Raw genomic sequence first — 9,492 nt, 5'->3', positions numbered from 1 at the left:
AATAAAAATAAAAATAAATAAAAAATAAAAATAAAAATAAAAATTTGGAATTAAGAGTCCTGAAATTTTCCTGAAGAAGTTCCTCTTTTGGTTTTGTTAGTTAGGAATAAATAAATAAATAAAAGAACAGACATGGAAAAAGCAGTGCTTCTGTTGCAGATTTGTAGCACCACTTGGAGTCTTGTCATCTCTATGTACAGAACTTTTCATTTGGGAGTCTAAGCCATGGCAACTCAGGAGAACTAAGAACATTCTGTACCACATTAAAGTAACAATAACAAAACAACCTAAAAGTTAAACCAGTCTTGGAAATAGATAAAAATTATTAATAAACATAACAGCTGCAAAAAAAAAAAAAAATAATAAATATATATATATTAGAGTAATTAAGTGAAAAACTGATAAAATTAAATATACATTTACCAGAAGTAAGAAAAACTATTTGAAAGCAGATTCCTCCATGAAATTGCTTTAGTTTTCACATTTTATTTCAACATATACATGGATTTCACTGTGTACCTGAAACACCAATATTGGTTTCAATGATTGCATAGACTTACTTCTGTATATTCTGGATCTGTAGCTGCAATGACTGTAATGCCAACAATACAACTGTCATTTGTGTGTTGCTTCTGAAAAGGCCCTTCACATTTATTAATATTTTCAATATTATTTGACTAAGGAGTAAAGTGAAGCCATAGAAGTCACTACTGCATAGCAGCAATGAAAATCAGAGCCCAGCAAAATAGTACAACTTCTTTTCTAAATTAATAAAGAAAACATACAAAAAGCACTCAGAAAATTTTGTTCTTACCTGGATTTTATTCTTTAAGCCCTGACCTCCCCAAAAGTAAAAAGATAACAAGATCCTCTGTCTCCCACTCCAGTGATTCCTTGTGGTGAAAGTGACTGAGGAACATAAGAAAGCTTCGAAACCTTATTGCAGTCAGAGGAGTCTTTAACTGGTCTTAACTAACTTTGAACTGATGTAACTGAGCTGGTCAATGAGTCATCCCACACTCCTTATAGAAGAGATCCTGAGGGATCTCTTCCCTCAGGAGCTGGAGTGCACATGAGGTAAAGCTGCCCATAAAGTAATCCTGCTCTGTGAACTGGCTACGGAAGATTTTCTGGAAAACTTTCAGCCTCAGCTTGGCATTTTATGCTTATTGAAACAAATTCTAGCCTATGACCACTGCTGAAACCTTTCCTGACATCTCATGGACATCTAGTCATTAGGCAAATGACCTTTTCTAAATGTTTTCAAGCCCTAATTTTTTCTACAATCACTGTGTCTGCAGCTCCATCAATTTATCACCCTAACCCTCTGAATAACATCATTTTCAGTATTTCTTATTCTCTCATTTTTTAACATTCAAGCTACAGTACACAACAGAAAGACCTCCTATCATAGACAAGAGTTAAGAAAACATGGAATACTGACTCAAGTCCGTATTTTTAGGAGTCTTTCCATTCTTGTTCTAAATGCTTATTTACTAACTAAAATGAACTTTTCTTTTCCCTGTAGAACATTTCTAAGTGTATGTACACATAATGATCACTGTGCCTGAATGACAGAGCTGAAAATTGCATTTAAAACAAAATGAATAATGCTACACAGCCTAAACCAAAGCATCAGTCATGACCTGCTCCAAACATATTTTTCTAAAGTTTTCTCAAAACTTACATGAAAAACAATAAGACTTCTTACCTGTTTTGAAATAAAAAAAAATCTACAGCAATTGAAGCACTCCAATTCTGTCAGGTAAAAGTTAGATGTCTGCTTATTTTAAACCAGAGGTTGCCTTTGTTCTACTGCAGTTATTTTTTCTTCTTTTTTTTTTTTTTCTTTTCTATTTTTAGATACAACTAACTATCTGCATTATGACGACTGCTTTTGAAGTTAATCATTACTGCATTCTGCAGAATGCTACATGTCAATTGCGTAACACAGGAAAGATAAAAAATTATGAGGCAAAGGATTCATAAACTTGCAGTGCTTACTACTTGGGGAATACTCAGAAGTTACTTAAGAAAGGAGACAATTAAATAAACAGGATTGAGGTTTGTAAAAATGTAAAGCCTTATTCTGCTTTTCAAAAGAACGGAATAGCTGAAGGGACTGCCCTTGATGTAGCACCTGCATTAAAAATAAGTTACTTCAGGAAGAAAACGTGTACATATGACACTCATCAAAGCAAAGAATTGTCTTGCAAAGTGAATACAGGAAACCTCATTTGAAAAGCCAACAACCGTTGCAAAGTTTTACATGAAAACTGATCGGTCTGCCAATATTATATGTTCTTGGTATCTGAAGTGCATAACAGCTGATGTTTTAGAGCATTATAAAGCTACACATCTGTACATTCTACAACGTGAGTTCTGAAAGGGCTGTAAAATAAGACAGGAAATATTTAGACCATTTCAATATCTATAAAATAGCAAGTGGTTTTACACAATGTTCTGCTACCAACTGATGTTTTAAAGGTAGTCTGTTAAATTTCAGCAAAAGCATATTTTAATGATCAATGTTTAATATACTAATGATATAACCTCAATTCTCTTCATGCAACTCATTACTTTGCCCTCATTTGAGTAAAAAGGAACTACAGTATGGAAAGGATCCATTTGCACATCCAACTGTGCCCCTTGTATTCGATTTTAAGTGTGTGACTTAGTTGAACTGAAATGCCCGAAGGCAGGCACCTGAAATACCATTCTGGACCTGAGATGAGAGACAAGGTTTAAGGATTGACCATGACTAGCAGAACATGCACCACAAAGACAAGTAGTAGCATAGTGCAAATTATTCATCAATAATTCATTTGCTCTGAAAAAAAATGATGTATCATGCATGCATTGTGCTCACACTTCTTTATTCATTACAATTGATATAATACAGTTTGTGGTGTGTTAGTCATGTAAAAACTATTCAAGAACTGGAGAATCTTTCTTTGAACAGATAAATTTATGTCACTTAAATGGGAAACAATCACAGTGCTTGCACTTGCTGCTTAGCTAGTATTTCAGAACAAAACTATGCTCTGTTCCATATAGGATGTAGTATCTCCACACTTAATTCTAAAAATCATCTGTATTGTAAGGAAATAATCATGAAACTGAGGATATAAACACAATAATTTATGTAAAAGAAAGAACCTCACAGCAACTTGCTTCTTGCATGAATGTTTTTTTCTTGTGGTTTATAATCTAAAGTCTTTATTACACACTGTGCCTCAGCAGTGTTATATATATTACACATCTGGGCCTCAGCAGGTTTAGAGGTACAAGATAACTACAACTGGTATTTGACCTGAAAAAGCTCTACAGAAACCTAATTCCAAATGAACACAAACTCCCACATAAAAATCAAATACAAGTATACTTATTTAAACCTGCATTAAAACAATAATCGTTAAATTGCCTTGTCTGAGAGTTTTGTTGCTGATTATGAGGGCTTTTATTTTTCCCTACTGAATTCTCCTTTTATGAACATATGCATTTATCCCTTTTCAAGTATTTTGTAAGTGCATGACATCTATGTCATATTATAGTATAATATAATTTCAGAACTGTTTTCATGAATTAAAATTTTGACTGCACACACACACAAAATAATCTCCTTTGACAAAATTACTTGGTGCTTTAAAATTTGACAAGGGCTCCACTGAGACAGCTAATGAATAGTCCTACACTATTACAGAGGCAAATTCAATACAATGATTTTGTGTTTGGAAAAGTTGATTGGAAAGTACAAAATGAAAGAATGGTAAGAAACCAATAATAATCACAGAATCACAGAATCATCTAGGTTGGAAGAGACCTCCAAGATCACCTAGTCCAACCTCTGACCTAACACTAACCAGTCCTCCGCTAAATCACATCACTAAGTTCAACATCTAAACGTCTTTTAAAGACTTCCAGGGATGATGACTCCACCACTTCCCTGGGCAGCCTGTTCCAATGCCTCTAAACCCTTTTGGTAACGACGTTCTTCCTAACATCCAACCTAAACCTTCCCTGGCGCAACTTTAGCCCGTTCCCCCTCATCCTGTCACCAGGCATGTGGGAGAATAGACCAACCCTCACCTCGCTACAGCCTCCTTTAAGGTACCTATAGAGAGCAATAAGGTCACCCCTGAGCCTCCTTTTGTCCAGGATGAACAAGCCCAGCTCCCTCAGCTGCTCCTCATAAGACTTGTTCTCCAGACCCCTCAACAGCTTTGTTGCCCCTCTCTGGACTCGCTCAAGCACCTTCATGTCCTTCTTGTAGTGAGGGGCCCAAAACTGAACACAGTACTCGAGGTGTGGCCTCACCAGAGCCGAGTACAGGGGGACAATCACCTCCCTAGACCTGCTGGCCACACACTGTTTCTTATACAAGCCAGGATGCTGTTGGCCTTCTTGGCCACCTGAGCACACTGCTGGCTCATATTCAGCCAACTATCAACCAATACTCCCAGGTCTTTCTCTGCCAGGCAGCTTTCCAACCACTCATCTCCCAGCCTGTAGCTCTGCTTGGGGTTATTGCACCCCAGGTGCAGAACCTGGCACTTGGCCTTACTGAACTTCAAACAATTGTCCTCAGCCCATCGGTGCAGCCTATCCAGATCATCCTGCACAGCCTTCCTACCCTGGAGCAGATCGACACACACACCTAACTTGGTGTCATTTGTAAATTTGCTGAGATTGCACTCAATCCCCTCATCTAGATCATTGATAAAGATATTAAAGAGGACCGGCCCCAGTGCTGAGCCCTGGGGGACTCCACTAGTGACTGGCCTCCAACTGGATTTGACTCCGTTCACCACAACTCTTTGGGCCCGGCTGTCCAGCCAGTTTTTAACCCAACAAAGCATAGGCCAGTCCAAGCCAAGAGCAGCCATTTTTTGAGGAGAATGTTGTGGGGAATGGTGTCAAAAACCTTACTGAAATCAAGGCAGACCACATCCACATCCTTTCCCTCGTCCACCCAGCGTGTCACTTTGTCATAGAAGGAGATCAGGTTCGTCAAGCAGGACCTGCTTTTCATAAACCCATGCTGACTGGGCCTGATTGCCTGCTTGCCCTGCAAGTGTCGCGTGATGACTCTCAAGATAATCTGCTCCATGAGCTTCCGTGGCACTGAGGTAAAACGAACAGGCCTATAGTTCCCTGGGGTCTACGCTCCAGCCCTTCTTGTAGGTGGGCGTCATGTTTGCTACCCGCCAGTTGACTGGGACCTCCCCTGATAGCCAGGACTGATGATAAATGATGGAAATTGGCTTGGCCAGCTCTCTCAGTACCCTCAGGTGGGTCCCATCCGGCCCCATCAACTTGCATACATCCAAGTGCTGTAGCAGGTCACCAACCATTTCCTCATGGATTATGAGGGCCACATTCTGCTCCTCATCCCCTTCCACCAGCTCAGGGTACTGGGTATCCTGAGAACAGCTGCTCTTGCCAATAAAGACTGAGGCAAAGAAGGCATTAAGCACCTCCGCCTTTTCCTCATCTCTTGTAACTAAGTTTCCCCCCGCATCCAGTAAAGGATGGAGATTCTCCTTAGTCCTCCTTTTTGTGTTGATGTATTTATAAAAATATTTTTTGTTATCTGTAATGGCAGTAGCCAGTTTGAGCTCCAGATGAGCTTTGGCCTTTCTAATTTTGTCCCTGCACAGCCTCGCAACAACCTTATAGTCCTCCCTAGTGGCCCGCCCTCTTTTTCAAAGATTATAAACCCTCTTTTTTCTCCTAAACTCAAGCCACAACTCTCTGTTTAGCCAGGCCAGTCTTCCTCTGCGCCGGCTTGTCTTTGGGCACAAAGGGGCAGACCACTCCTGCGCCATTAAGATTTCCTTCTTGAAGAGCGCCCAGCCTTCCTGGACTCCTCTGCCCTTCAGAACCACTTTCCAAGGGACTCTGCCAACCAGCGTCCTGAGCAACTCAAAGTCAGCCCTCTGGAAGTCCAATACAGTGGTTTTACTGGTCCTCTTCCTGGCTTCTCCAAGAATGGAGAACTCCACCATTTCTTGGTCACTCTGCCCAAGACAGCTTCTGACCACCACATCTCCCACCAGTCCTTCTCTGTTTGTGAACAGAAGTTCTAGCGGGGCACCTCCCCGAGTAGTCTCACTAACCAGCTGCGTCAGGAAGCTATCTTCCACACTCTCCAGAAACCTCCTAGACTGCTTTCTCTAGGCTGTGTTGTGCTTCCAGGATATATCTGGGAAGCTGAAATCCCCCACAAGAACAAGCACTGACAATTTCACAACTTCTGCCAGCTGCCTGTAGAATTCCTCATCTGTCTCCTCATCCTGGTTTTGTGTTCTGTAACAGACCCCCACCAGGATGCTTGCCTTGTTGGCCTTCCCACCAATCCTAACCCATAGGGACTCAACCTTATCATTCCCAGACTCAGTCTAAAGTTCCACAACATCAAAACACTCTCTAATATAGAGAGCCACACCACCACCACTTCTGTGCTGCCTGTCCCTTCTGAAGAGCCAGTCATTGCAGTACTCCAGTCATGGGAGTGATCCCATCACATTTCAGTGATGGCAGCCAAGTCATAGCTAGCCTGCTTCACGATGGCTTCCAATTCCTCCTGTTTGTTGCCCATGCTGTGTGCATTAGTGTAGATGTACTTCAGCTGGGCCATTGCCTGCTTCCCTGGCCCTGCCATAGTTCTCCCTGGCATACCTCTAATGAGCCTTATTCCCTCCCCGTCCCCCTTCCTACGTAGTTTAAAGCCCTCTCAATGAGCCCTGCCAGCTCCTGCACTAGTGTCTGTTTTCCCCTGTAGGGAAAACTGTGGGACCCATCTGCAGTTAGCAGACTGGGTGCCGAGTAAAGCACCCTGTGGTCAAAAAACCATTCTTAACAGATTATTCTTATACTTCTAAAAATTAAATCTGAGGTTTAAATACTAACCAATATACAATGTTTGTGTTATATAAACAGATTAAACTTCAGAAAATATTTATCACAGAAAAATTCACATTGCTAAAGCTTCAACAGTCGGTATACATATTCATAGCTACCCAGAACATGTCGTATCTTAAGTGAATAAGAAACTAATTGAGAAAATTAATTGAGAAAAATCATTAAACTCATTGTAAGATGGATATACAAGCCATTATTTCAGTGTCACTAAGAAAAAAAAAAAAGTATTACCAAAAACTTATTTCATGTATTCACTTATACCTGTTACCACTTCTTCCTTATCTCACCTGCATTTCATCATTGCTACAACCATACTTCTATTGTTAAGATAACTTCAGCCAGCTTGGCTGTCCTCCTGAGATGACACAGATGGTTGTATCCTTATATGCTCAAATTTAGAATCTGTCTAACATGCTAGCACAACAGCCATCCAGGACATTTTCAATGAAGATTAAAAAAAAAAAAAAAAAAAAAACAGACAAGGTAAAACATACAATGAAAGTAACATCATGAAAAATAGCCTTAAATTTATGAAGATCTTCACACCTTCCATCTCATTTGTGAGGCCCATAGTATTTGTGCATAATCTCCTCAAATATATTTCTGCTACCTTCTGCACAGTCAACTATTATCATTTATACTACAAAGAATACTAAAAGAAGAGAGAGACATGGCTTCTTAAGAATGATTTACATTTTTTTTTTTTTTTTTTCCAAACTTGACTGAAAGACAAGAAAGCTTCAAACACTAGATAAAGAGAAATATTCCAAATTCTGTATTCCGATGTTACACTAACTATTGTCACAGGGAAATAATGTTAGAAAGACAAAGTCACTCTTAATTTTACTGCATTTATCATCAAATATTATACTCAGCATGCAAAGCTTAATTATTCCTTTTCAGTGCATGCGAAAAGTTAGGCAAAGACTAATTAAATGAATGGACCCAAGTACATCAATTTTGAAGAAAAGTTCATGGAAAATGTGCAACTGTTTCAGAAATCTGGTTAAGATGCAAAACAACATCTCTTCCACATTGCTGCAAACCTGGAAAAAAAAAAAAAAAAAAAAAAAAAAAAGTGTTTTGAAACAAAAACTCATGCTGTGTTTCCTGAACAGTTAATCAACTTCATATAAGCTTAAGAAAGCACTTCTGAAATCAGACTTACATATGTGAAATGAGGCCCTAATCCTGCAAATACCTCTATGCAAGCATTATTTATTCAGATACTGTACTGGGTCTGGCTGGAATGTTAACTCTCCCTGCAGCAGCCCATACAGTGCTGTACTCCGCACTTGTAGCTGGAACAGCAGTGTTATCACACCAACGTTGAGTTTACTGCTGAGCAGTGCCGGCACAGCATCGGGACTCTCTCTAACCCTCCTAGGGGGTGGGCAAAAAGTGAGGAGAGAAACATCACTAGGGCAGCTGACCTAAACCAATCAAAGGGATATTCCATACCATGTGATGTCACACTCAGCAATGAAAGGTGGAAACAGGAAGAAGAGGGGAGGGGTGGGCTCTCGTTGTGAAAACGTCGATCGTCCTCCCGAACACCGGCTACATGTGTTGAGGCCCTGCTTCAAGGATGTGGTCAATCATTGCTCGTTTGTGGGAAGTAGAGAGTAATTTCTTTCCTCTGCATTCCACATAGCCTTCATTTCTTTTATTTGTCTGTTTCCCTCCCTTTTTTTTTTTTATTTTCCCTTTTCCCCTCCCTTTTCCCCTTTTCCTTTTTTATTTCCCTTTAGTTAAATTGTTTAGTTCATAATAATCTTTCTTTTATTATTATTATTATTATTATTATTATTATTATTATTATTATTATTATTATTATTTCCCTTTAATTAAATTATCCTTATCTCAACCCATGAGTTGTTCTTTGCTTTATTTCTCCCCCTCCTCATGTAAGGAGGGGGAATGAGAGAGCGATTGTGGTGTTTTGCTGCCCAGCATGGTAAAACCACCACAGATAGGCAGGCCTAATGAAACAATCTGGGCATATCTGTAAAGCTATCCATGTGCGTAACTGCTTATTTGATCAGATCCCCTGCAAGAGCAAGCAGGTATCTGCATGCCATTTGAAATTACCCTAGATAATGTTACTTCCAGAAGAGGTCAGTGAATTTCTAGTTGACTCAGTGGTGCTTTAGAAGCTGTCTGCAGCTTCTGATGACTGCAACCAATTCCCAATCAAAAAGGGCAAGAGGCTTTCATTCCCATGGCAAGGTAGCAGCTCTCTATCAGAGTACTGCATACAATACATTGCCAGTCATCACCAGAGAACTGCAAGGACAGTGATAAGCATTAGCAAGAGCAACAATATGATAGAGACCTGTTGCTTGAAAAGGATTATTTCAGCCAGATGGATTAATGAACACTGCAAGTGGCAATCAATAAAGCCAAACATCAGCTTCAGCAGAGTACAAGCACACACATTACTTTATAGATGACGGTATTGCAGCTGGAAGGGTCACTTCTTTAGCATAAAATGGAATCCATTACTATTTTCATGCTCCACTTCTTTGCTAGTTTTGCCAGTCCATTAACAAAATGGGATGAAAAAGA

At 39.7% G+C, this 9,492-nt stretch overlaps 1 long non-coding RNA gene across 1 annotated transcript; it reads right to left on the bottom strand.

Annotated features, from left to right (window-relative positions):
• Window positions 1–7,676: 7,676 nt before the first annotated feature.
• LOC311432790 lies at window positions 7,677–8,257 on the bottom strand. Its single transcript, XR_014690335.1, has 2 exons — window positions 8,093–8,257; window positions 7,677–7,970 (listed from the first exon to the last, which is right to left on the bottom strand). It is a non-coding gene; the product is annotated as an uncharacterized lncRNA (long non-coding RNA).
• Window positions 8,258–9,492: the final 1,235 nt, after the last annotated feature.

This window comes from Aythya ferina (genome assembly GCF_964211825.1).
Source record: "Aythya ferina genome assembly, chromosome: 2".
Classification (NCBI taxonomy): domain Eukaryota; kingdom Metazoa; phylum Chordata; class Aves; order Anseriformes; family Anatidae; genus Aythya; species Aythya ferina.
The sequence above is the reverse complement of the archived record's forward strand: the minus strand, read 5'-3'. Positions and strand labels throughout refer to the sequence as shown.